This window comes from Tupaia chinensis, unplaced genomic scaffold (assembly GCF_000334495.1).
Source record: "Tupaia chinensis unplaced genomic scaffold, TupChi_1.0 Scaffold000426_1, whole genome shotgun sequence".
NCBI classification, from domain to species: domain Eukaryota; kingdom Metazoa; phylum Chordata; class Mammalia; order Scandentia; family Tupaiidae; genus Tupaia; species Tupaia belangeri.
Window position 1 is genome coordinate 2,672,675 of NW_006159931.1, and position 24,786 is coordinate 2,697,460.

Consider the following 24,786-nt stretch of genomic DNA (forward strand, 5'->3'; position numbering starts at 1 on the left):
CCGTCCCCCCCCCCTCCGCGCCCCCCCCCCCAAGAAGTTAAGCCCCGGAGGGGTGTCCTGGGAAAGCATGGCCGTATGGCTGTTGTAAGATTTCTGGAGAGCTGCCCCTTCCCCTTGGGAACGTCCCTTAACCTCTCCGATTGAGGATTTTTTTTTCCACTCTACATTTGGGGACTATATTATTTACCTTACACTGTTTTTGTCATAAATAGAGGTGCTATACATTACAGGTTAGGCACGACTGCATCTCAGCAGCATTACCTGTGCTTGGCTGCAGATTCACAGGCCTCTTCACTCGTGCTCAGACTCACCTCAGAGCCTTTGCATGCTACCTGGACTCCCTTCCCCCAGACATGCAGCATGGCTAGTCTTCATTTCAGTCAGGGTCTACTCGGAGTTTTCCTCATCAGAGCGACCTTCTCTGACTGCTCCACTTCAAACAACCCCACTCCCCATCGCTCTCATCCTGTTCTGTCTTCGTAGCAATTAACCCCACATGATGGCTCCACGCTCAACGAATATGATGTGCTGCTTCATCCTTTGCTGGGCCCTCCCTACAAAGAGAGTAGACGCTGCATTTGGGCCTCTGCTTGTATCCGGTGCCAGCATGGAGTTGCTGCTCAGTAAATTCTTGTTAGATGAATATTGAGGAGACAACAGAGACGTTTTCACACTTCAGAGGCTTCAAAGCCAGAAGATAGGGTCAGCCTTTCACCTCTGGTAAGGTTGATTGAGTGTCCATCCCTCTTTCTGGCCTCTGTCTAGGTCTACAGAGCAAGATGGCAGCAAAGCATTTGGATAACCAAAACTTTTGCTTGAAGGGTATCAATCTTGTAGCTGGTTTTGAATGTCCTTGAGTCACCTCTGATCTTGGTGGTCTACCAGGCCATTCTTGTTAACTGCCCACTTAATAATTAGTCCTTTCCTCCACTCCTCCACTCCAGCCCACTGGTTGCCTATTAATACAATAGCTTTAATTTCCTACTGTGACCATGGCACTTAGCTAACAACAATGGGTGACTGATTTAGAGAAATACAAAAGGATTCTTCACTCTTGGGTACAGTGTAGGGGCAGTGTGGCTTAGTGGTTAAGGTGGGGGAGTTACTAATGACAGAAAGCCTGAGTTCGAACCATGTTTTTGTTTTTTGTTTCTTTAACTTATTAATTCCCTGAGCAAGCGAGCAAGAGAGAGTGAACCCCCAAAGGGTCTTAATATCACAACCCACACTCCACTTTCAGCCTGCCCCAGTCAGGTACATGTGTGTGCCCAGTGGACTGAGGAAGGTCTCTGCACACAAACTCAGAGCCTTCCCACATGGGTCAACCTCAAGGAACATTGCATTTTACCACTGCACCATCATCCAGCCCCCAAACTCTGGTTTTGCTACTTACTGGCCATGTGACTCAAGCTCCCTCTGCCTCAGTTGCTTTATTTAAACAAAAGGGGTAAAACAGCAGCAGCTGCACAGGGTGCCATCAGTTTACTGTGGTAAGCTCCCAGAACCACGTCAGCACGTGGCTCCCTCTGCAGGAGCTGCAGTCATTGTTGCTGAGTCACATAGCAGAGTGGTGCTGCATCTGTGAAAAGTCACCTCACAGGGGGTCCAGGAGACAAGGACTGCAGGCACAAGAACGCATGTACACCAGAGAGTGGGTTACAGAATGGCGTTCCACAGGGGAGTCAAAAATATGGTTGACTGTCCGGTATAGCTCCTCCCTCTAAATAAATAAATAAATAAACGAAAACCTAGTAGAACTGCTATCAGTTGTGCACAGTGTAGTGGAATGCTCAGTGTTGAAGAAGATGAATATGTCTCTATCTATGTAGACGGTAGATACACAATGTGTGATATTTACAATTATGTACAGTGAGTGATAATCACATATTGTATGCATGTTATAAAAAGCCATGCATACTTACAAAGGAAAGAACCAATATATTTTTTAAAAAAGAAGAAAATGAAAGAAAAGTGATGTAACAATACGTGGGAAGGGTAGTGCAGAGGAGCTGTCATGCATACATGTACCCAAGATACGCCTTGGTGTAACAGGAAGGGTGTGTGCTCTGGAAGCAAGCTGACCTGGAAAGGAAGGCCACTCTATCGATATTTTGCTGGCTGTGAGACTTTGAGCACGTACCCTGAGCCCCAGTTTCCTCATCTGTAAAACATGGAGGTGACTTTTTGCAGACCAGGTCACCTGGTTCTCCCACTCAGGACCTGGTAACCAGTTCCTGCCTAGACGTCATGACCTCTTCTAGGTCTGCCATTCTGTGAGTCAGACCATACAGATGAAGCATGTGGTCTCTGAAGTCAACACCCTGGAAAGCTCCATGTTCAAATAATGCTTCTATGGCTCACATTTTAGCCACTGTTCTTGAGAATTAACTTCAGAGCCTGCAGTGTATTTTTCATTTCAGTATATCCTGGGGGACAGCAAATCTTAATCTTTGAAGGTAGATTGGATTTTTAGAAATAGGTACAAACCATTCATGATCAAATCTGAGGACTAACATAAAGTAGACAAGCCACTTACCATTACCTGGGGTCAAAAGTGGATTTTTTTGACCTGTGTTTGTAAATTGGCCTTGAAAGCAATCTGGAAAGAGGAATTGCAGGCCGTGCTTTGAGCTGAAACATCACTTTCCACATTGGAGAGTGTTCTCTGAAGGTCACCGCTCTGAAGCCAGCACTCAGGCTATTGTGAAAGTTTTTGAGTGTTTATTCTTAAAATCACCCTGGTCACTCTGTAGTCAAACTTTGTAATATTGAGTTATAGTAAATAGAAACCATTTAACTTATTCCAATCCTTTTTCTTAAGTGTTGGAAGTCAAAAGAGATTACATAAGAACAAATATGTTACCAAATACAGACATATTTACTTTATAATTCCAAGAGTTGACCCTCAACAGAAATGGAATAGAACTAAGACATCTTAAGTCCCCTTGTCACCTCCCCAATGTCTCCATTTCTCTTCAGGTTCAATTCAAATATTTAGTGCTGGGGAAATGAGAAGAGCCCTTCTTGGTGAGCCATCACAGTCAGAGCCTTTGCTGAAGTAATCTAAAGGATCTTCGAACTAGCAGAAGAGAGGGTCTTTCCAACATTTCCACTGCTGATCTGAAAAACCTCAGTTGGCAGGGAAACAAAGGCAGGACTGATGGTCTTTCTGTCTAAACAGTAGGCTTCTTCCAACAGTTCCAGGAAGTCAGACTTGTTGACTTCTATTGTGGTCACGCGCCTGCCACCAAAGGTTGGAATCCAGGGCCCGTCATGGCCAACCCTCAAGACCACCCTGACATTGTTCTGGGCTGCTCTCTCCAGATCTCTACTGACCCATTTACAAATCATTGCCCCTCCACTGGGTCCCAAAAGCTTTTATCCTGGGGAGAAACCAGTAGTCTCAGGTGTCAATCACCCCCATTCAGTCTTAGAGTTTTCAGGCCCAAGTTCCCTTGGCCTCTGAGGGTGATTTAGCCTCCAGGTAGATGTAGCCTCCAGCTGTGCTTCCAGCCACTTGGGTTTCCAGAAAACCATTTCCTACAAGTCTTCGAAGAACTGCAGGCTTCCAAACCTTGTTATGAATCTGCAGATTGGAGCCTTGAGCACATATTTACACTCCCTGCAATAAATTGATATGAGAGTTATTGCTAATTGTTTTATGATTTTGCAACTATGTGTGGCGGTTTAGAATTGATTCTCAGCCAAGATTGAAGATTCATGTGCCTTCAGGGTATTTTGAGATGAGGAATTATCCTTGAATGGAGGAAATGGTAGAGGGAAGATCCAAAAGTTGAGGCTTGAAAGGGAAAGAAGAAAGGAGCCAAGGTCCTTCAAGTGCCGACTGTGAGCTGGGCACTGCCAGGCAATTTTCCACAATACATTCGTCTGTGTGACCCGTGCCTATAAGACACCAGAGCTCTCAGCCCCTTGTCAGCAGGGCAGAAAATGGAAAGGTTTAGATACACAGGAGGTCAAAGAACCCTTGAGTGACAGAGCCACAACCTTATCAGAGTCCAGCTAAGGCTGGGCATTGTGGGATCCCTGGGGGAGGGTGGGGCTGGCGGTGGGGAGTGGACAGGATTTGGAGATGAAGACCTGTGGCAGTAAGGAGGCCCTTGGGGTTACTGTGCTATGAAAGCAGAGCTGAGGGAGGGGTGGGAAGTCAAGGGGGCAGAGGTATCAGGCAACTCTGGCTCACTCACGATTTTATTCCATAGGTTGTAATTCTCACTGTAAATTTTGTTCAGAGCCTCAGTTGCACGAAGATGAAGATGTGGAGGCAGGGAACCAGCAGTTAGCGTAATGGCTATGTCGCTGGACTCCCACGTAGTCGACCGTGGTTCGTGTCCCGGACCCGGTGGCTTAAAACTCACGCCGGGCGCGTGTGCGTGCCCAAGATCCCGAGGGGAGAATGGAGGAGAAGGGATTGCAGCGTGACCATTCCCCCTGGGGGGTGATTTCTCGCTTTCTGTCTCTATGTCTCTGTCTGTCTGGCGAGCGCACGCGCCCTACAGTGAAAAATATCTCAAAAAAAAAAAGAAAGTAAAAAAAAAAAGATGTGGAGGCAGAAGTAAAATGCTATCGAACATTCAGGTCATCCTTACAGCCCACTCACCTGGGCTGGCCAGCGGTGTGGTGGTTAGAGCGGCTGGACCCCACATGCCAATTGCATGGTTTCAGCAAGCTCTAACTGACAGGGTGTTAATTGAATGCCGTGCCTGTAGCCTAAGAGGATTCCTCAGCTATTCCCCCCAACACCCCAGTGCGCATTGTGAACTGAAGACGGTTTCTGTTTGTTTGGTTTGGAGAAGTTTTTGCTATAGGGCACATGTGCTTTCCAGAAAGACAGAGAGAGACAGATAGAAAGCTATGGGGTGGGGGGAGAGAGGCATTCTCTCTCTCTCTCTCTCTCTCTCTCTCTCTCTCTCTCAGACGAACACACATGCCCTGTAGCAAATTAAAAAGAAAAACAAAAAAGTAAGAAAATCTAGCATGAGACCAGATAGGCAGGAGCAGTCTGGGTGGAAAGACGGGTGCTGCAGCCTGGCTTTCTGTCTGTTCCCGTTAGGGTACCCAGAACCTGGGGTGCCGCCCAGGGCGTTGGCCGAGAGGCAGAGCAGTGATGTTACCTGCGTGATTATCGCTTTGAGCTTTGACTTGAGTTCTGAGTCTAGGATAGAAACACGTGATTTCTTCCTGACCTCAAGGCTGGCTCTTATCTACCTACCCCAGTAATGAGCACACACACACACACACACACACACACACACACACACATTCCCCTGCTGCTCCACAAAGCACACTCACTCACAGTCATACACACATGGAGTAAGTACGCATGAAGATCCATGCACACAATCATACGACATGCACATGCCTAGTCCACTGTGTTCTCTCTCTGGCTCCCCTCCCTTTCTGATGTCGCCATAAATAACCTCTTCTGTTTTATCCCTGAACCCCCTCCCTTATCCCCAACATCCTCCAGCCTCACCCACTTTGGCCCTTGTTCCTCCTCTGGCCAGCTAGGCGGGCCCATGTGCCCTGACAGGTGGGGCCTGTGTCCCATGGGTGTCCTGGGAGCAGGAGCGCGGGGAGGGCAGTGCCCCATCCCACAGGGCAAGCGCTGACCGGCCCTGAGCTGGGCTTGTCAGCATCCAGCCCCATCAGAGGCTTTTCATCTCAGGAGCTCTATAAACAAGTGGCCTCGTTAAAGTCCATTTTACAGACGGGGACACTCTAATCATCGTAATGGCATCGCAGGGAGAGTGGCCTTTCATCTGCGGTCACAGAGGGCTTTCTGCGTACTAATTAGAAATCCCGGAGGAGGGTTCAGCTCTGTCCTTGTCACCTCCAGCGCCAGGAGGTGGAGATGCAGGATGTGGACGTTAGAAACATGTGGCCACTTCTCCGCCCAGGAGCCTGGCGGGCCGAAGGGGGCCCTGTGTGAGCACCTGGGAGTGGGCGGTGGAGACCAGGAAGGGATTTAGGGGCGGAGAGGAAGGCTGTGGGTGAGTCCTCGTGACTGATCATCCCTAGGCCACAGCGTCGCCAACAGAGTGAAAGACGAGCACAGTCCTCGACCGTGCAGGGTGGGGGTGTCTGCTGAGCGTTTCTCAGCAGGGCCAGGACCACCGCCCAAGTCCTGCTTTAGGCCTGGGGCCGCCCCACGTGGTTGATAGCGGTGGCGACGGAAAGGCCGGTGGCTGTGGAGCCATCGCTAACAGGAGCACTGATTCTGCGGCCACCGGGTGCCGGGAGTGTGGACAAGAAAGGGGCAAAGTCATTTTCAGGGGTTCGGACCAGGTTTCCCAGGGCTCCAAGAGAGGGGTGTGCCTCTAGTAGCCATGCCTGAGCTGAGGCCGGGAGAGTTGTTTTTATCCATTTATTTATTTTTGGGTTTTGCCATAAGACACGTGCACTTGCTGGAGAGACAGAGAGGGAAAGGCCTGGGGGAGTTTTGGAGGTGCTCATGCTCAGGACCACCTCACATGCCGCGTTGGTTGGCCTGGTGCGTGGCCAGGGTGGCGTTCCCTGCAATCCTGGTCTCCATCGGGGCTGAACGTCACCGTTCACGGCCGGTGTGGTCCCAGGCCGCACCTTGAGCATCACCTGAACACTTGTTAGAAATGCGTTCTCCGGCTTCATGCAGCGCCACTGATCGCAAATTTGCATCCTCAGTGCTTCTCAAGCACTAATGTGCCTCCGGTCACCTGGAGATCTTGCTACAATGCAGATTCTGATTCTGATTGAGATCGTCCTGAATCCTAAATCCGAGACCTGCCCCTGGGCCTGGCAGGTTATCAGCCTGCAAAGTGACATTTCTTCTTCTTTTGTTTCAACTTTGCTATAGGGTGTGTGAGCTCACTAGAGGGAGAGAAAGAGAGAGAGAGAGAAAGAGAAATCACCCCCGGGGGAGGCCATGCCTTTCTCCTCCCATTTTCCTCTTGGGATTTGGGGCACGCACGTACATAGACCAGCCTATTTTTCAGGCTGCCAAGTTCAGGATTCGAACTGCATAGTCAGTCACGTGGGATCCAACACTTAACCTCCATACCATCTGCTGGCCTGATAAGTGACACTTGCATAGTAACTTAGAGTTCGCCAGCATTTTAAGTGGTCTCGGTTTTTGCCTAACTCTCAGCCCCATCCTGCATTCACCCCGTGGGGTCCTAACTATATGCGGAGGCTCCGGATCTGAAAGCCCTCTCCTGCCAAAAGCCCTCAGCTACTACGTCGCTGGACTCCCACGGAGTCGGCTGCGGTTCAAGTCCTGGGCAGGTGGCTTGAAACTCATGCCGGGCATGTATGCGCGTGTGTCCAAGATCCCGAGAGGAGAATGGAGAAGGGATTGTGGCATGCCCATCTCCCCTGGAGGGTGATTTCTCACTGTCTCTGTCTCTCTGGCAAGAGCATGTGCCCTATAGCAAACATCTCTCTCTAAAAAAAAAGAAAAAAATACAGGAACCCAACTAAGTTCGAGTTTCAGGCAAACAGTAACTTTGTAGAAGTCTGTCCCACTGCCATATGCGAGGCGTACTGCTACGACAAGCTCATTGCCGTTAATCTGAAGGTGTCCTCTAGTCTTATCTGACAGCCCAAATTCTCGTTCCCAGCATCCACGCCTTCCATGAGGGTATCTGAGGCAAGGATGTGCATATCCGGTCTCAGGCATCCAGTTTTGCCAGGGGAAGCTGCCGGGAGGGACTGGCTGTCAGGTTCCTTGTGAAAACTGCCCCAGATGGACAGACACAACACCCTCCTTGTCTTCCTGGCTATGAAGTTGGTTTTCCATGAATACGTCTCACGTGAATGAGCAAACCGGTTTCTCCTCCTCCAGGCACCAGACAGCATATGCCAATGACATAGCCCAGCCGGGAGCCGGGAGCCCAGAATGCGAACATGGAAAGATACTTTTCCTGGAACCAGGTAACATGAGCCAAGCAGCTATATATAAAATTTGGTCCAAACGTCACAGACAGAATGTTCTGAAAGGGTCGGAAGTGGGCGAGCTCGACCTCAGTATGCAGCTGTCACTCACACTGTAGGCATACCACCGACGTGACCTAATACAATAGGAATTGCTGAGAGAATCGGGGTGGTGACAATCTAAAATGCAAGGGTATAAGTGAGTATGCGATGTCTGTCCATGCATTCACTGGAACATGGTTTCTCGACCACCTACTAAGTGCCAGGCATTGGGTGTGCCAAGACACACCCACCCTCACTTTGTTCTCCTCTTTCGGGGGGACAGGTGAGTGAGGGCAGTTAGAGAGCAGCATGGCGTGTGCTCTCTTAGGGTAAGTACAGGTGCTGCAGGGACCCTCGAAGGCGACTTACCCGGAGGTGAGGGTCAGGAACATGTTTCTATGGGAAGACCTGATGTGGAGCTGGAATTAGTGGGGTGAAGAGGACGGGAGGAACAGAGAACTTCAGGCAGAGGAAGCAGCACCTACAAGGCTGGGAGAAGGGAGAATGTGACACCCTCAGGCACCTGCAGATTGTGGGGTGCAGTGAGAGGGCATGAGATGAGGGAGCTGGGCAGGGGCCAATGATGACGTTGGTAAGCCTGGAATTCAGAGCAAAAGGAAGTCTCGTGGAAGGGCCTTAAGCAGAAGGGTGTGACAAGGGACGATGGGTTGGGAGGGGCAAGCCTGGGACACAGAGACCAAGCAGAAAGCTGATGTACACACCCCTGGGAGACAGAGTGATGGGCCTGCCCAGGTGGTGGTGCAGGTGTGGAGAGGGGGGAATGCAGAGGAGGACCCAAGGAGGTGGGGTCTGCAGGACTCGGAGAGTCCATAGGACATGAGGGGTGAGGGTCAGTGTTTGCTTGGTTCCTGGGATAAGCAGTGCATCTTTAACCTGGCTAGCCCCTAGCACCAGGCTTGAAGACCCAGCTTCCTTCCTCTTTTGTAAAAATTACATTTGTTTTCTTTATTCATGATAGAGCACATGCCCATGAGAGTGAGTGAGAGAGAAATAGAGAGAGAAATAGAGAGCAGAGAGAGCCCTCCACGAAGTCTGGTCCTGCCACGGTCCCCTCCCCATCCTCCAGCCTGTTGGATCTCGGGCACTTGCACACGTTCCCAGCCTGTTGCAGGGATTCAGACTACAGTCACCACGTGGCATCCAGCTTTTCCGAGGCAGCATGTCACCACTGCACCTGGAGCTGGCCCCACTTCCTTCATGACCATCCTCACGGACAGCGATCGTCTTGTCCAACCGGGTGTGGCTATGGGGCGGAAAATACTTTTTCCTCTTCCCTCTTGGACTGCGCACCTGGGGCCCTGAAAATTAAACTGACAAAAGACAAATTAACAGAAGGAAAGACATATACATTTTATTTGATATGAATATATTATAATTTTTGCATGTACATGGGGTTCTCATAGAAAAAGAAGTGAAAATTCAAAGAAGCAGTTAGCCCGAAAATCTTGTATACCACTTTAACAAAGACTCATACATTTGTGGAGAAGTGACAGGGCAAAAGAGAAGTGTTTGGGCTTCTAGGGGAGGTAGATTCTGGGAAGATAAATCTACAGAGGAGAAACTAAAGTTAAGGGCTGTTTTAGTAAGGTCTGTTTACGCAGGCTCAAGGCAGAGCTGTCTCCGGGGGTAGTTGTCTCTTCCTGGTACTGGAGAGGGGGATGGGGACACTTTCACACAGTGAAATTAATGCCCTGCTTTTAGACAGATGGGGGGAATGCGGAGAGCTTGGCCTTTACCTGCTGTTTCTCAGCTATCTCCAGCTCAGAATAATTCTCATGCCAAAGTAGAGTGTTTTGGGGTGGCGTGTTCTGCTCCTTTCCATAGTCAATATGGCTTTCTGGTCTCATCCTGTCTCTCCCTTCTGGATCTTTCTCTCCTGCCCTTCTTCCCTTCCCTCTAATGCTCCTCCTTCACCTGTCTACTCTACCTCGGGTGGGTCACCAGCCCTGTGCGTCTCTGCAGCAGTGCTATTAGGTACTGGCAAGCTTCTCTACCACGTCTTTGAGGTATCTTCTTGTTCCTCTTTTTAATTGCCAGAAGTCATGTGCACTTGCTAGAGGAAGGAAGAGCATTCCTCGATGAGGCAGCGTCATGACACACACAATCCTGTCTCCATTTCTCCATCTTTGCACACACACCAGGCATGCCCCCAGGGGTGGGATTTGAACTGTGGTTGGCCATGTAGAATCCAGCTCCCTTAACCATTAGGCTATAAGGCCAGCTTTGTACCTTCCTCTTCTAAAGACTGAAGGCTTAGCCCTTGAAGAAGAACATTCTTACAAGGGGGGGCTCTCAAATCCAGCCAGCAGGCTCTCCTGCTACTAGCTCTTTAGTCTAGGGCAAATGACAGCAACTCTCCACACCCCAGTTCCCATGAGTGAAATGGGAACCGTGTTAATATCTACCTCATAAAGTGGTGATGGGCAGATAATCTACTTAGCATAGCCTTGGCCACATCGTAAACTTTCAATACGCATTAGCATTAGAACGTAATAGAGGATTGCATTGTTAACAATCATTTATTGTGTATTTCAAAATAGCTAGATGAGAGGATTTTAAATGGCCCCTAGCACACCCAAGAAATGGTAATATTTGATGTAATGGATATGCTAATTACCCAAAATCAATTGTTACGCATCCTATAAATGTAGCAAAATCACACTGTAATGTGATATGTAGATATGTACAATTGCTCTGTGTTAATTAAAAATTTAAAGGGCTGGCTCTGTGGCCTGGTGATTAAGGCAGCTGGATCCCACATGGCCAACTGCCAGTTCAAGTCCCAGACCCAGTGGCTTCAGAAACACACCAGCCTTTCCACGACTCTGACACTGGGGAGATCACCCAGCTGAAGACGTCAGACCTCTCCTGCCCTCGGTGTCTCCCCAATCTCCATGCCTTGTAGCCCCCAATAAAATGTCTGATTGGAAAAAAGAAAAAGTAAGAATGAAAGGAAAGAAGCACACGAGGTACCTGTGAGTATGTGCCAGAAATAAAAAGAGGTGGGGAAAATGGAGGAGAAAGGATTGTGCATGACCGTTTCCCAGGAGGGCTGCTTTCTGTTCTCCCTCCCTCTCTGACTCTCTCTGTCTCTCTCTCTGACAAGTGCACATACCCTTTAGAAAAAAAAAAAACACTAAAAACAACAACAAAATACTAAAATGGAGCTACCCTCGTAGCACAGTAGTTAAATACTGTGTGTGAGAAGCCAAATCCCACATGGCCAACCGTGGCTTGAAAACCATGCTGGGTCCATTTGCATGTGTGCCCCAAATCCTGATGGGCCGGAGAAGTGGAGGAGAGGGATTGCAGTGTGGCCCAAGCCCACTAGGGGGTGTTTTCTCTCTCCCCCACCTCTCTCTTTCTCTCCGGTGAGCACACGTGTCCTCTGGCAATGGGAAGAAACCGTTTTTAAAATAATAATGGACTTGTTTTTATCTACGCACTAGCAAATGTGAGCAGATAAGTGAGCATAATAACAACTAACTTCACTGAGCACCTAGGATATGCCAGGAATTTGTCTGCATTTTCTGTAGTGTATTTATTCTCTACACAGCTCCTTAAGGGAGGGGCACTGTGATTATTCCCATTTGATACTGAGGAGCCCGAAACACAGTGCGGCGAAGTGACCTGCTCAAGTCACACCACAAGGAAGTGGCAGAGCCCGGCCAGGAGCCCAGGAAGACTGCTTTGAGAACCGCGCCTGCAGCCCCTGCGCGGCACACGGGCCTGTCGTAATAATGCATATCCCGTCGCATTTTCCACCTCTGCCCGTTCTGTCACACCCCAAGCATCTCCTCATCCAGGAGCAGGATTCGATGCCCATGCAGGTCTGATTGCTTTCTCCACCGAGAACTCCGAATAATCGTCTCAGAGCTGAGTTACTCAGCTGCGTTCCAGGGTTCACGACTTCCACAGCAGCAACCTGTGAATAGCCGTACTGCCCCAGGGCCAGCTGGTGGTTCCAGCTGCCGGATCCCACATGGGTGACTACACATTGAGTCCCAGATCCCACGGCTTGAAGAACATGCAGGCCACATGTGCGTGGGTGCCCATACTCCAGAAAGGAGGACGAGATGGAGGAGGAGGGATTGTGGTGTGACCATCCTGCATTGGGGGTGCTCCCCCTCCCCCTGAGTGCACATGCCCTCTGGCAAATGCAAAAATTAAAAAACAAAAGCGATACTCCAAAGTGATCAGTGGCCTAATGACCTTGGGAGATTCTCGCCTGAGCGAAGTTTACTTGCGTGGTGAGCTGCCGGACTTCTCGTGGACTTCAGTGCACCGTGGATCTGAGCCTCTGAGTGGGGAATGTATAAAGCAGCGTTTCTTGAACACGTTGAGCCGAGGACCCCATCCCACCTCCCCTCCTCCCCACCACCATTTTCACACAGCATTGCACGGGACTGCTGTCATGTGGAATACACTTATGGAAATGCTGGCCTAGGTGCTCATGTTCAAACAGGATAAGGGGTCTGGGGAGACCGCAGGACCTGAGCGATTAGAACGGAGAGCTAGATAGTGAAGGCCGGAAGTCTGAGTACCAGCTTCTCGAAAACAGGAACCTTATTTAACTAGCAGGTCACACGTGAGGGCAAATTGGAACGAAGATTTCGCTTAGCCTTCACTGTAAAAGCCTAAACCGATAGATGAGGGGGGAATGCCCAGTGTCAGAGCACTGATGACACGGCACTCGCATTTCTACGTGACAATACCGGGCTGCCTGCTGTCTTCCTTTCTTTTCTTTTTGGAAAAGAATTATTATATAATTCATTCATCATTATTATTTTTTAATTTGACCAGACAGAGACAGAGAGAAAGGGAAAGCAAGAAAGGAAGCCGCCAGGCCCAGAACTCGAACCACGCTCGGCCATTGGGGAATCCAGTGCCTTAAGCCACCATGCCACCTGCCAGCTCCTCAGACTGCCTTCTTAGTATTAGGCAGACTTCCTCAATTTGCCACAGTCCCCACCTTGCCTGGTATTCATTTGTATGACTTGTTCTTTTTTTCTGGTTATAAAAGGTACTCATGCTGATTGTAGAAAACCTAGAAGCACAGAAAAGTATGAAAAATAAAACTCTGTGGGCTGGCAGGTGGCATGGTAGTTAAGGCTCTGGACTTCCACATGGTCGACCATGGTTTGAGTCCCAGACCTGGCGGATTGCTTTCTCACTTCCTCTCTCCCTCTCTCTGGTGAATGTGCATGCCCTGTAGCAAATTAAAAATAAACAAGTAAATGAAAGAAATAATTCTTTAAAAAAGAAAAAAAGAAAGAAAAAACATTAACAATACTCAACAACTACAATCCAGAGATGGCTGTTAATCTGGTATTTTCATCATTTTCTTTGCATCTAGATGTCTAAGTTTTCATCATATTTTGGATCAGACCATATTTGCAGTTTTTTTTTTTGTTTTTAGTTTGCTACAGGGTGTGTGTGCTCACTGGAGAGAGAGAAAGAGAAATGAAATGAGAAAACACCTCTGAAGGGATGGCTACACCACAATCCCTGCTCCTCCATTCTCCTCTTGGATTTTGGGCATGCACTCACATAAGCCCAGTGTGTTTTGCAAGCTGCTGGGTCCAGGACTTGAACTGTACAGTAGGGCATGTGAGATCCAGCTGCTTTAACCACCATGCTACCTGGCTGGCCCATATTTGCAGTTTTAAATTTTGACTAATTCAGGGGACATCCTATCAGCTGCTAAATATAGTTTCTTCTGCTGTATTGCAATAGCTTGAGTTTCTAAGAAAACTCATTTCATTAAAAATTACTTACAGTAGGGAACCAGCAGTTAGCGTAATGGCTATGTCGCTGGACTCCCACGTAGTCGACCACGGGTCGTGTCCCGGACCCGGTGGCTTAAAACTCACGCTGGGCACGTGTGCGTGCGTGCCCAAGATCCTGAGAGGAGAATGGAGGAGAAGGGATTGCGGCGTGACCATCCCCCCTGGGGGGTGATTTCTCGCTTTCTGTCTCTATGTCTCTCTCTGTCTGTCTGGCGAGCGCATGCGCCCTACAGTGAAAATCTCTCAAAAAAAAAAAAATTACTTACGGTAGGCCCAGAGAGGATACAGGCTGGAAAGTTTTAGACTGCCAATGAAAAGTGTATTTTTTTTTTCTTTTTTGCCAGAATGTTTATCTTAGAGTTGTTTTTTATGGTCATCAAGGCACAGTTCTAAAAGTTAAACGTTATTTAACAAGTCCAACATCTGAAGGTTCAAAAATCTCTCTAATAAGAAGATATTAACATCAAAATGCATGTCAAAGTTAACACTGAATAATGTTATTATCTTACATGTGAATAACAACTTTTCTAAATTTATATATGACCTTTTCAAAAATTATTTAATTTAATTTTATTTATTCGTTCATTTATTTTTTAATTTGATCAGAGTGAGACACAGAGAGAGAGGGAAAGTGAGAAAGCAAGCTACCAGGTCTGGGACTCAAACCATGGTTGACTATGTTGGAGTGTCCAGCGTCTTTTTTTTTTTTTTTCCTTAGGCCCGGCCCGGGAGAGCGTCGCGTCACCACATCGATCGTGCAAAAGCGTCTTAAACACCACACCTGCTGGTCCCTAAATTCATATATGATCTTATAGGCTATGTAAATATGAAGCTTTATTTAACTGATCTAATACATTAAAGGTAGGAACACATGCTTGGTTACTGTGTGCTACTAAAAGGTTATATATTCAAGTTGCTCAGAGTCTCTTCATTTGAAAAACCAACCCCCCCATATCAGGTATAAATAGTAATCGCTTGGCGCTGCATCTAGAAACCTAGCATCCTGCAAGTCCCAGGGCTTTGGCAGTCCTCCACACAACTCTCTCCTTAAAGCAGAAATCTCCACTACAAGCCACAGGAAAGGGTTCTCCATTCTCAACGTGAGCGTCTCCTGAGACAGGAAGCCCGCTGCCTCCGAGGTACCTGTAGAGCTTGGTTACTGAAAGGCTCTTCCTTACGTTGGAGACAGAAAAGCAGTTGTAAACAGTCTGGAAGGCGAGGTGTGTAAATCCCAAGAGATGCATGAATAGCGAGGCCATGCCCTTGGGAGTTATTGCCCGAGAGGCATGTTTTGGTTTATAGTAAACAGCAGAGCTGTGGGCTGGCCCCGTAACTTCGTGGTTAAGTAACCAAGTCCCATATGGCCAGTTGTGGTTCAAGTCTCAGCCCCGTGGCTTGAAAAACATACTGGGTGCCTGTGCACGTGAGGCCTAAGTCCCGACAGGATGGGGAAATGGAGGACAAGGGATTTCGATGTGACCCCGTCCCATGGAGGGGTGTCTCGTCCCTCTTCCTCTTTTTCTCTTCTCTCCATCTCTGGTGGGTACATATGCCCTCTGGCAATTGGAAAAATAATTTATTTTATTCATGACAGAATGTTCAAGAAAGAGAGGAGGGGAAAGCACCCTGCAGTTCCCTTTCCCAGCACTCCAGCTCATTGAAGTCTTGGTCCACGTGCCCGGCATGTTTCGGGCCAATGGTGCCAGGCATCCGAACCTGGGGTGGGTCCTGTGGCTTCCTCCCAGCACTGCAGTTGTGTACTTACTGTTACAGCTGGCCTGCGTCATTTTCAAGAAACCCAGGTGAAAAAAGAATTTTAAGTTTATTTATTTCTTCCATAAAAAGGACAGAAAGAGAGAGAGAGAGAGCCTGGCCAACACATCTTGACACTACAATCCAGCCCTAGCTTCAGCAAGCCTCAGGTCACAGGCACACACAGGCCTGGCTTGTTCAGAGAAGGCCCCCACCAGAACCAGAACTTTCCCTCGTGGGCCAGCCTGGTAGAGTACTGTGTTCACCACCATGCCATGGTCTGCACCCAAGAGACAGAAAGTCAGTTATCACCCCCAGGGTGATGGCCACACCGCAATCCCTTCTCCCCCATTCTTCTCCAGGAATCTTAGGCACACACACACACATGCACCAAGCACTAGCCCTGAGCCACCGGGTCAGGGACTTGAACCATGGTTGACAACATGGGAGTCCAGTGCCTTAACCACTACACCACCTGCTAGGTCTCCCTTTCAGTGTGAGTTCTTGACAAGAAGGGCATAGAACGCCCCTCCTCTTGCCCTTCTCTTTGCTATATAAATGAGTCTCCTGGCAGCTCTTCAGTGCACGCGTTTCTGGGCACCAGAATCTGTCACTCCGGCACATTTTCCTGAACCCCAGGCTGGATAAACTCTGTTCCCTTCACAGCCTTCCCTTTAGGCTGACTCACTGGAGCCAAGCGCTTTCTGCTGACTTCCATACAGTCGCGCAGTTCCGCTCTCAGAGCCCAGTTGGGGTATTTCAAGAAAGCTATTATGTTGCCAAGCAATCTTTTCTTTTCTGAGCTCAGCTCATGTTTCTGATAGATCATGTTTTTCAGATGCTTCTAGAAACTCAGAGTGATTTTAGGATTTCATACAATAAAAAAGAAGTTAAACAAGGACAGCTTTGGTTCCGAATAAGACAAGGAAGGGAAGAAAACCTGACTCACAAGTCACTTCAGTGAAGCCTCCCGGATGTCTAATGAGAGAGTGGTTCAAGAGTCACTGCCCTGCAAGTGACAGAAAACCTGACTCAAACTGGCGTATGTAAAACAAAGAAGCAAACGTGTTAATAAGGAATGGAAAAGCCCAGCAGATCTTGGCCTTCAACCTAACTCCATCCAGGAACTCAAATACCGCCACCGGATCCTGGTTTCTTTCCACCTCTCAGCAACACGATCTTCTGTATCGCCTTCATCCTTGGTCAAAAATTTGGCCCAGCCTGGTGGTGTAGTAGGTAGCAATCTGGACTTCGGTGTTAGAAGCCATGTGGCTGACAGCAGATTCAGATTTCCAGATGGTTTAAAAACAAGTGTGGGGCCAGCAGGTGGTATGGAGTTTAAGGTAGCTGGATCCCACATGACTGACTACACAGTTCAAGTCCCAGACCTGGTGACTTGGAAAAACATGCCAGGCATGTGTGCCTAAAATCATGAGAGGAGAATGGAGGAGGGATTACACCATAGTCATCCCCCTTGGTGGGGGAGGGGAGACTTCACACTTTCTCTTTCTTTCTCTGTCGCTTCCCCATGAACATATGTGCCTCATAGCAAAACTAAAAACAAAAACAAATCGTAAAAAACCTCTGTTGTGTGCACGTGTGCCCAAGATCCTGACGAGCTGGCTGGAGGGCTAGGGAATGTGGCGTGGCCATCCCCCCGGGGGGTGATTTCTCACTTTCTGTCTCTTGTCTCTCTCTGTGTGCCTCTCTCTCCCCCCCTCTCTTTGTCTCTGTCTCCCTTTTTTGTGAGCATGTGCACACGCTGTATAGGAAATTTATGTAATAGAAATGTTTTGTCGATATTATTTTATAATCTATGTGATATTAAAAAGTTTTTTTGGTGATTCCTACAACTCTAGGCTCACATTTTCCCAAGTTCAAGTTCACCAGGGAAGGGCACCTGAAGGTCCAATAAAAGTCTCATTGTATTTAACTGACTTTGACTGTGTCTTGCGTCTGCGTCTGAACCAGCCGTTGGGCCAGAGATAGGGACAGTCTTGCTGGCCAAGCTGGTGTCCCATGTCACCTCATTTCCTTCCATTCTATCAGCTCTGTCAGCCTTCTTGCTCTTCCTCAAGCTCAGCAAGCATGTTCCTGCCCAGAGCCATTGGCCTTTCTGGTCCCTGTTCCTGGACAGATGCTTGGCTCCCTGGTTCACTCAGGTTTGCTCAAATGTCGCCCCCTCCGCACTGCCTTCCCTAACCACTTGGGAACCACTTAGCCCCTTGCTTTGCCTTGTCTTCCTTTCCCCAAACTGACGGCCACGTACATTGTTGTACATTCTGTGCTTTTTCCATTGGCTGGGGACCATAGCTCCTTGAAGGGGGTGATCCTGCTCACTGAGCCCAGCAAGTGCCTAAAATACAATAGGTGCTCAGTGACTATGTATAGACTCAGCAATGAAGCTCACATGCCTTAAGTCCAAGCAGGGCAAGTATGAGCGGTCAGATGGCAGCTGATAAGGAGATGTGGAGCTTGAGGCGATGTGGACAGGACATGCCCTGCCTAAAGAACTCAAGTTTAGATGCAAAACCTAATCTCACCAGAAATACCTCTGGGAAGAGGGCACTTGACTTTATAAACTTATATACGCTTAAAGTTGGAAAGTATCTTCAGCATCCTTCGATCTTCCCCATTAAACACATTGGGAACATGATGTTCAAAACTTCAGTGACTCAGCCAAGCTAACTCTGCAATTTGGGGCAGAGCCGAAGAAGGTCAGAGGTCTTCTGAGCTCTGTCCAGGGGCCCTTCTTCCATCTGACGTGCCGGTTCTCCTTTGAAGCTTGTGGAGGCCGTGTGGGTTGGTTGAATTGTTTAAACACTTGGCAGTCTAAGGTAGCCTGCAGTAAAGGGCAGGTCTGGAGGAACGACCATCAGGAGAGACATGGTTATGGGACTTGGTTCACCCACCTCACCCGCAAGCAGAGGGTGCCCTTGTGTGCATCCTCTACCTTGAGACAAAGCTGACTTTTGCTGATTTATGAACCTGAAGGCAAGTCAACGCTTTAACTCCAGATTCGCTGCAGCTTCCTGTTCCCAGGCTGCCCTCTGCAGACTGGAGGATCTCAGCTGATAAATAACTTAATCTGTATTTGCCACCCTCCAAGATGTGTGGACTGTGAGGAGAGTACAGGTGGCTCCTAGGATTAAATTGCTCTTTCAGGTCAAGACGGGTTCTGTGCTGAGGTCATTACAGGGCTCAAGGGCTCCCACTTTGGTGTGAACACCGTCATCATGCTTATGAAAGGATCAGAAGGAGTTTTTAAATTCTCCATTTCTCTCTCTCCAATTGTCAGAGAAGCTTGTGTGCTCATCAGAAAAAAAAAAAAAAAGCGATAGAGAAAGAGAAGGAGAAAGCATCCCCCCACCGGACATGGCCATGCTGAACTCCTCCTCCATTTCTCCATGCTGTCCTAATTTTTGGCAAGCATGCACAATGCACCCAGAGTGTTTCTCCAAGCTTCTGGGGCTGGGATGTGAACCATGGTCAGCCGTGTGGGATCCAGCTTACTGGTCTATGCCCCATTTAGGACAGTAGACCAGAGCTCAGAGAGGAAGTTTTTGTCCAAGGTCCACACTTAGAAGTGGCAGACCTGGGGTTTTTGTGTCCTTGACTGCAAGGCTGTTCTTTTTTTCCCTCTCCCCATAACAGGGACAGCAGTGTCCAGGGAAGTTCTGCTGACTGGGGCTGAATCATAGCAAATGCATCTCCATTTTTTCTGATTCAGTAACTTTGAGTGACAGAGTAACCAACCTTAAGCCCCAGTGATCGATCAGCTCTCCCAAATTGTTTGTGCGTGGCTGTGCGTTTCACCTGGAATTCCCAGCAGGGGGACTGGAATGTCTCCCACGACCAGCCTGTGAGTTCATCAGCACCTTCCCAGAACTCGGGACTGCGCTGATGAGATGGGAAGCCAGGCGTGCCCTTCACTTCCACTTCCATTTCCATTTCCTGGTCCTGTCTGCAGGGGTGGTTGCCTTAAGCTGCCTCAATAGCATATGTTCTGTCTGGGAAGACCACAGTAGAACCCTGCTGCTCCAGGCTAGTGGAGATGAACTGGCTAGTGTGCTGTTTCAGCTGAAGTGTAGGACTGGAGAGTGGTGCAATGATGAGGCAACTGGACCTGCATGGAAAAGGTCCTGGGTTTGCATCCCAGGGCCTCCCTAAGCAAGTCAGGGATGAATGCGTGTGTGCCATGGTCTGGGACAGCTGAGCCTAGGGGCCGGGTCACGACATGGAGACCCTTTGGGGGTGCCTGTCTCTCCCCGTCTTTCTTTCTCTGTCACTCTGTCATGGAATAAGTAAATAGATAAAGTTAAAAGGAAGATGGGAATGTGAATGCCTCGGTTAATGTAGGCACCAGTCCGATTTTTCACTCCTGCAGAGCATCTCACACCTTTCTTCTTTCTTGCATTTGCCTGAGAGAGAGAAAAGAAATCACCCCCCAGGGGTCAGGATCACTCCCACAGTCCCTTCTGTATTCTCCTCTCAGGATTTTGGGCATGCACACACATGTCCCTGGCATGTTTTTCAAGCCACCAGATCAGAAAATTGAACTGTTCAGCTGGCCATATGTCCTTAAGCACCAGGCCACAGGCTACGCCCACAGACACATTGGTCTTACATATCTGTCCTGAAGACATTTGAAATGCCACCCCCAGAAGAGTTTAGAAAGTGAAACTGTGTCCTTAATCTATAGCAGAATAAACTGTGATATAACCATGCATAAAATACTTTCATATGTGGCGTAACATCCAGTCATTAAAAGGATAAGCTGATACTCAAAGGACAGAAGAACACTTAATCAGAAAAGTGCTTGCACATCGATGTTTATTGCGGCACTATTCACAATTGCTAAGTCATGGAAGCAACCCAAATGCCCATGAACAGATGAATGAATAGGAAAACTGTGCCACATATACTAAATGGAATACTATTCAGCCATAAAAAAAACCCCTGGCTTTTGACAGGAAGTAGAATATGGAATATTTACTGCTGAGTGAAGCAAGCCAGGCTATGAAGGAGAGGCATTGTATGTCCCCACTTAATATATACCAAGTGTCCACACTCTATGACTGAAACTAATTGACTAAAGGATATAGAAACACAGTATTTAGATATAAATACCAGATATGGTGTGTGGAAAGAGGGTCTGAGGAAGGACATTTAGAAGAAAAATAGGGAGGTAAGGCTTTAATGGCACAAAGAAATGTGGTATTATCTGTTGAAGGTATTTTGTTGTTTTATCAACTGTACTAGGGAAAAATGTTCAGCTGTTGAAATACCCATTTGGTAAGATTGAACATATAAAAGAAAATGAAATGAAAATAAAATAATATAAAAAAAGGATAAGCTGACGTGGCTATATATTAGTATTGATAAACCTCAAAAGTATAATGTTGATCAGAAAAGCAAGTTGTGGAGGGGTCAGCAGAGTGGTTGTGTCAATGGACTCCCACACGGCTGACTGCAGTTTGAGTCCCAGACCAGGTGACTTGAAATTCACACCAGACACATGTGCATGTATGCCCAAGACCCTGGGAGGAGAATGGAGAAGAGATAGCAGCGTGGCCATCCCCCCAGGGGGGAGGGTGATTTCTTGCTTTCTGTCTGTGTTTCTCCAGCGAGTGTACATGTCCTATAGCAGACATCTCCCCCCCCAAAAGAGCACCTGGAACCAAGGTAGGCCCTAGCTGTTATTACTAGGTGAAGCAGAGAGAGTGAGAAGAGAGTGGGGAACCTTCACTCAAATGGCACACCTGTAGCACCTGTGGTCTGGGGCTCGGACCCAGTTTGACTGAGCCCCCTGAAGGCCACTGTGTTGTCTATCACCCTAAGTCCCCACCTACAATGTAGAAGCAACTGAAAGGAATAAGAGCTGGCAGAAAAATCAGTTTCGATCTTTTTTTTTTTTTTTTCCACTCTTCAGGAGGAAGCCTTCCAGTTTCAAGTAGCAACAACCCACCTCCACTGGCTCAGACAGAAAGGCTTCTACTGGAGGTCGATGGGGGCTCTTGCAATCAGTGGGTGCCTGCAGGTGCAAGCTAGGAAACAGGCTGGAGTCGAGGGGAGCTTTTGCTTCTCCTACTAAAACTTACAGCCATGGCCTCCCTAGGAGGGCTTCTTGCCACCCCTTCATCTCCTGGGTAGAGCATCCGGGTGACCAGGCTTAGATTTAGTTAGACTCCTGGCTCCCAAAGGGAGGGAACAACCAGAGAGTGTCCAATTGTAACCAACATTTCTACTTCAAAATGGTTCTGAGCTGGGCTCGCCCCATGGCCTAGTGATTAAGTGAGCCAGATCCCACATAGCCACAGTTTGGATCTGGCCCTGTTGGTTTGAAATACACATGAGGTGCATGTGAAGGTGAGCCTTAAATCCCAACAGGATGGAGAAATGGAGGAGAAGGGATTGCAGTGTGAGCTCATTCCACTGGGGGATGCGTTCTCCCTTTTGGTCTCCCTCTCTCTGTTTCTAGCTAGTTCATGCATCCTCTGGCAAGTTAGAAAGAGAGAGAGAGAGAGGGAATATACTGAAACTGCAGCCTCTTTTCTACTATTTACAAAGAGAACTTAGCAAATGTTAGAAAAGTGTTAAAGACAGGCTAGTAGACAAGGACTTCATTTTTGTTCTCTTTTTCTCAAGAGGTGGGAATAAGGAGGATTGAAACTCCAGCTGTTTCGACTTTCATATCCTAGACAGTACCTCTACATAATCCGCAGGGCTAAGTCCAAGAGGAAAAACAAAACAAAACAAAACTCAATCCTCTGTTAAGAATTTGTTAAGAATTTCAAGATAGTGACAATAGAGCATTAAACGGAATGTGAAGACTTTCTAAGTGTTGGGTCTTGTGTGATTGTATAGGACACACATACCTGAAGCCCGGTCTCCCCAGATAGGAGAAAACTCTGGGTGCTGGACAATGGCCACTCTACTGGAATCCCCTGTTTTCATTCTAAGCAGTTAGCAAAGCAGGGCGATAAGTGGTTTCTGTGTGCTATCACAATGTGTGAAGCCCAGCGAGCTTCTATTGTCTGTCTTCCCTTTTTTCTCCTTACAAACATTTGCTCAGCATTTTCTCAGCATGTGAAGTGCTGGGCAGGCATTGGACATAGTTCCAACCTCCAAGATACTCACAACCCAGTGAGGGAGATAGTTTTGCAAACAAATAATTCAAATGTAATGTGATTGCTAGTGCCAGGGTGGTATGTGAAGGGTGCAAGTTGGTTGTGGGGGAGACAAGGAAAGATCCTTGCTGGATCATTCCATAGAACATAGACTTTGTATTTGGTGGGGCACCATGGTTCCAATTTGGGTTTTAGAAAGTCACACTGACCAAGGATGGAGGTAGGCCAGGCTGGTGTGAGGAAACCCAGTTTGGGGACTGCTCACTGCTCCAGTGAGACAGCCAGGCCCTAAACTGCAGCAGGGGCACCTGGCCTAGAGAGGAGGGGTAGACCCAAGAGTTGGTAGGTGGGATCCACTTGAGTTGGTGATGGGCTGCATTGGTGGGGAATGAGTGGGTGTTGAAAGAAGATCCTGCAATGACTAAGTGGCCTCAGACTCTGGACAGACACAATGACACAAGAGAAAGCCAGTTTGGAGGAAGGATACGCATGTTATTTGTAATTTTGTAAGTCTATAACAACATCATTATAGATGGGAGGACTATGTATCACTAAATGCTTTTTCATTTCTCCATTGTACCTCTCCTACCTCCTTTTCCTCGCCTCAGTTGCCACACCCCAAAACACAAAAGCATCAATCTTTCTAATATATATATATATAAAGTGAGAAATCACCCCCCAGGGAAGATGGTCATGCTACAATCTCTTCTCCATTCTCCTCTTCAGATTTTAGACATGCATGCACACACCCCCGGCATGAGTTTAAGCCTCCAGGTCCATGACTCCAACCACAGTCAACTACAGTGGAGTCCAATGATGTAACTATTACACTATCTGCTGCTCCCTACAAATATATTTTTTTAAAAATAAAAACAAATTCCCTAGCTTTTATCACCAGGCTATCTAATGGTTTATTTCTTTATGCCTTTAACAAGTTGCAGTAGATACACCTAGGCAGTGTACTTAAATGAAAAGGTGTTGGGTGTGTGTGGGGGAAGGCGGGGAGAAAATACTTCTACAGTTCAGCTATAGCTTTAAATTTTTAAAAAAAAGTCTTTAGAGGAATGGCAGGTGACATGGTGGTTAAGGTGCTGGACTCCCACATGGCTGACCGTGGTTCAAGTCCCAGACCTGGCTGGTCACTTTCTCACTTCCCTTTCTTTCTCTCTCTGGTCAAATTAAAACAATAACAACGGGGATCAGCATGTGGCATAATGGTTATGTCACGGGACTCCCACGTATTTGACTATGGTCAAGTCCAGACCTGGTAGTTTAAACTCACTCCAGATGCGTGAATGTATGTGCCCAAGATCCCAAGAGAAGAATGGAGGAGAAGGGACTCTAGCATGGCCATCCCCTGTCTCTCTGTCTCTCTCTGTCTTTCCAGTGAGCACATGTGCCCTATAGCTAAAGCCTCTCAAAAAGTAAAAGAAAACAAAAACAAACAAACAAAACACTAATAAAACAAAATAAATAATTCTTTTTAAAAATGCCTTTAATAGTTTAATTGCTTAATAGTCACTTTGTGTACACAACACAAATCCTTGAAATGATTAACGGGAGGAAAAGATCGTAGGTAGCCCATAACATTCTCCTTATTTAGAAAGCATTTGGGACCAACTGTATAATGCAGTCTTAAAATAGTCACTAATTGGATTCTGATTTTGGAGCCAGCTCAGCGGAGTAGTGATTAGCATGAAGTGACACCGCATCCATTTCTCATTTCACACTTTAGAGGTCCCTTAGTTCCACCTCAGCGGTAATGAAGGGAAACTAGTCAGGTATTCATATATGCCAGATCACACCAGGGACGGGGGGAGATACTCCTCCGATAGAACCTATTAACGGTAAAGGAATTCCTGTCTGATGAAATGCACTCCAGTTTTCAAGTTACACGGCGCTGCGGCGCTGGTCTGAAAGCAAGCCCTTCCCTCCCCTTCCTTGCAATGAGAACCTGACGGCCTGTGTTGCCCCTTCTGAGGCCATGTCTGCTCTTGGAGAACATGGCTTTGGAGACAGGAGCAGGAACCATAGCAGGGCACCCCATCCTTAGTTCTGGATGCTTTTCAGCCTTCTTGGTGGCTTCCTGTGGATGGGGTGTTGTTGCAGCAGTTGGTAGGGGA

The 24,786-nt window shown here is 47.7% G+C and overlaps 1 long non-coding RNA gene across 1 annotated transcript in view; it reads left to right on the forward strand.

Moving 5' to 3' along the window:
- Positions 1-14,543, forward strand: part of LOC102470185 (uncharacterized) — a 66,550-nt gene extending 52,007 nt beyond the window's left edge. Inside the window, exons 3-4 of the long non-coding RNA XR_001370823.1 lie at positions 7,841-7,929; positions 14,500-14,543. This is a non-coding gene — a long non-coding RNA (uncharacterized LOC102470185). The remainder of the gene's footprint in view (positions 1-7,840; positions 7,930-14,499) is intronic.
- Positions 14,544-24,786: the final 10,243 nt, after the last annotated feature.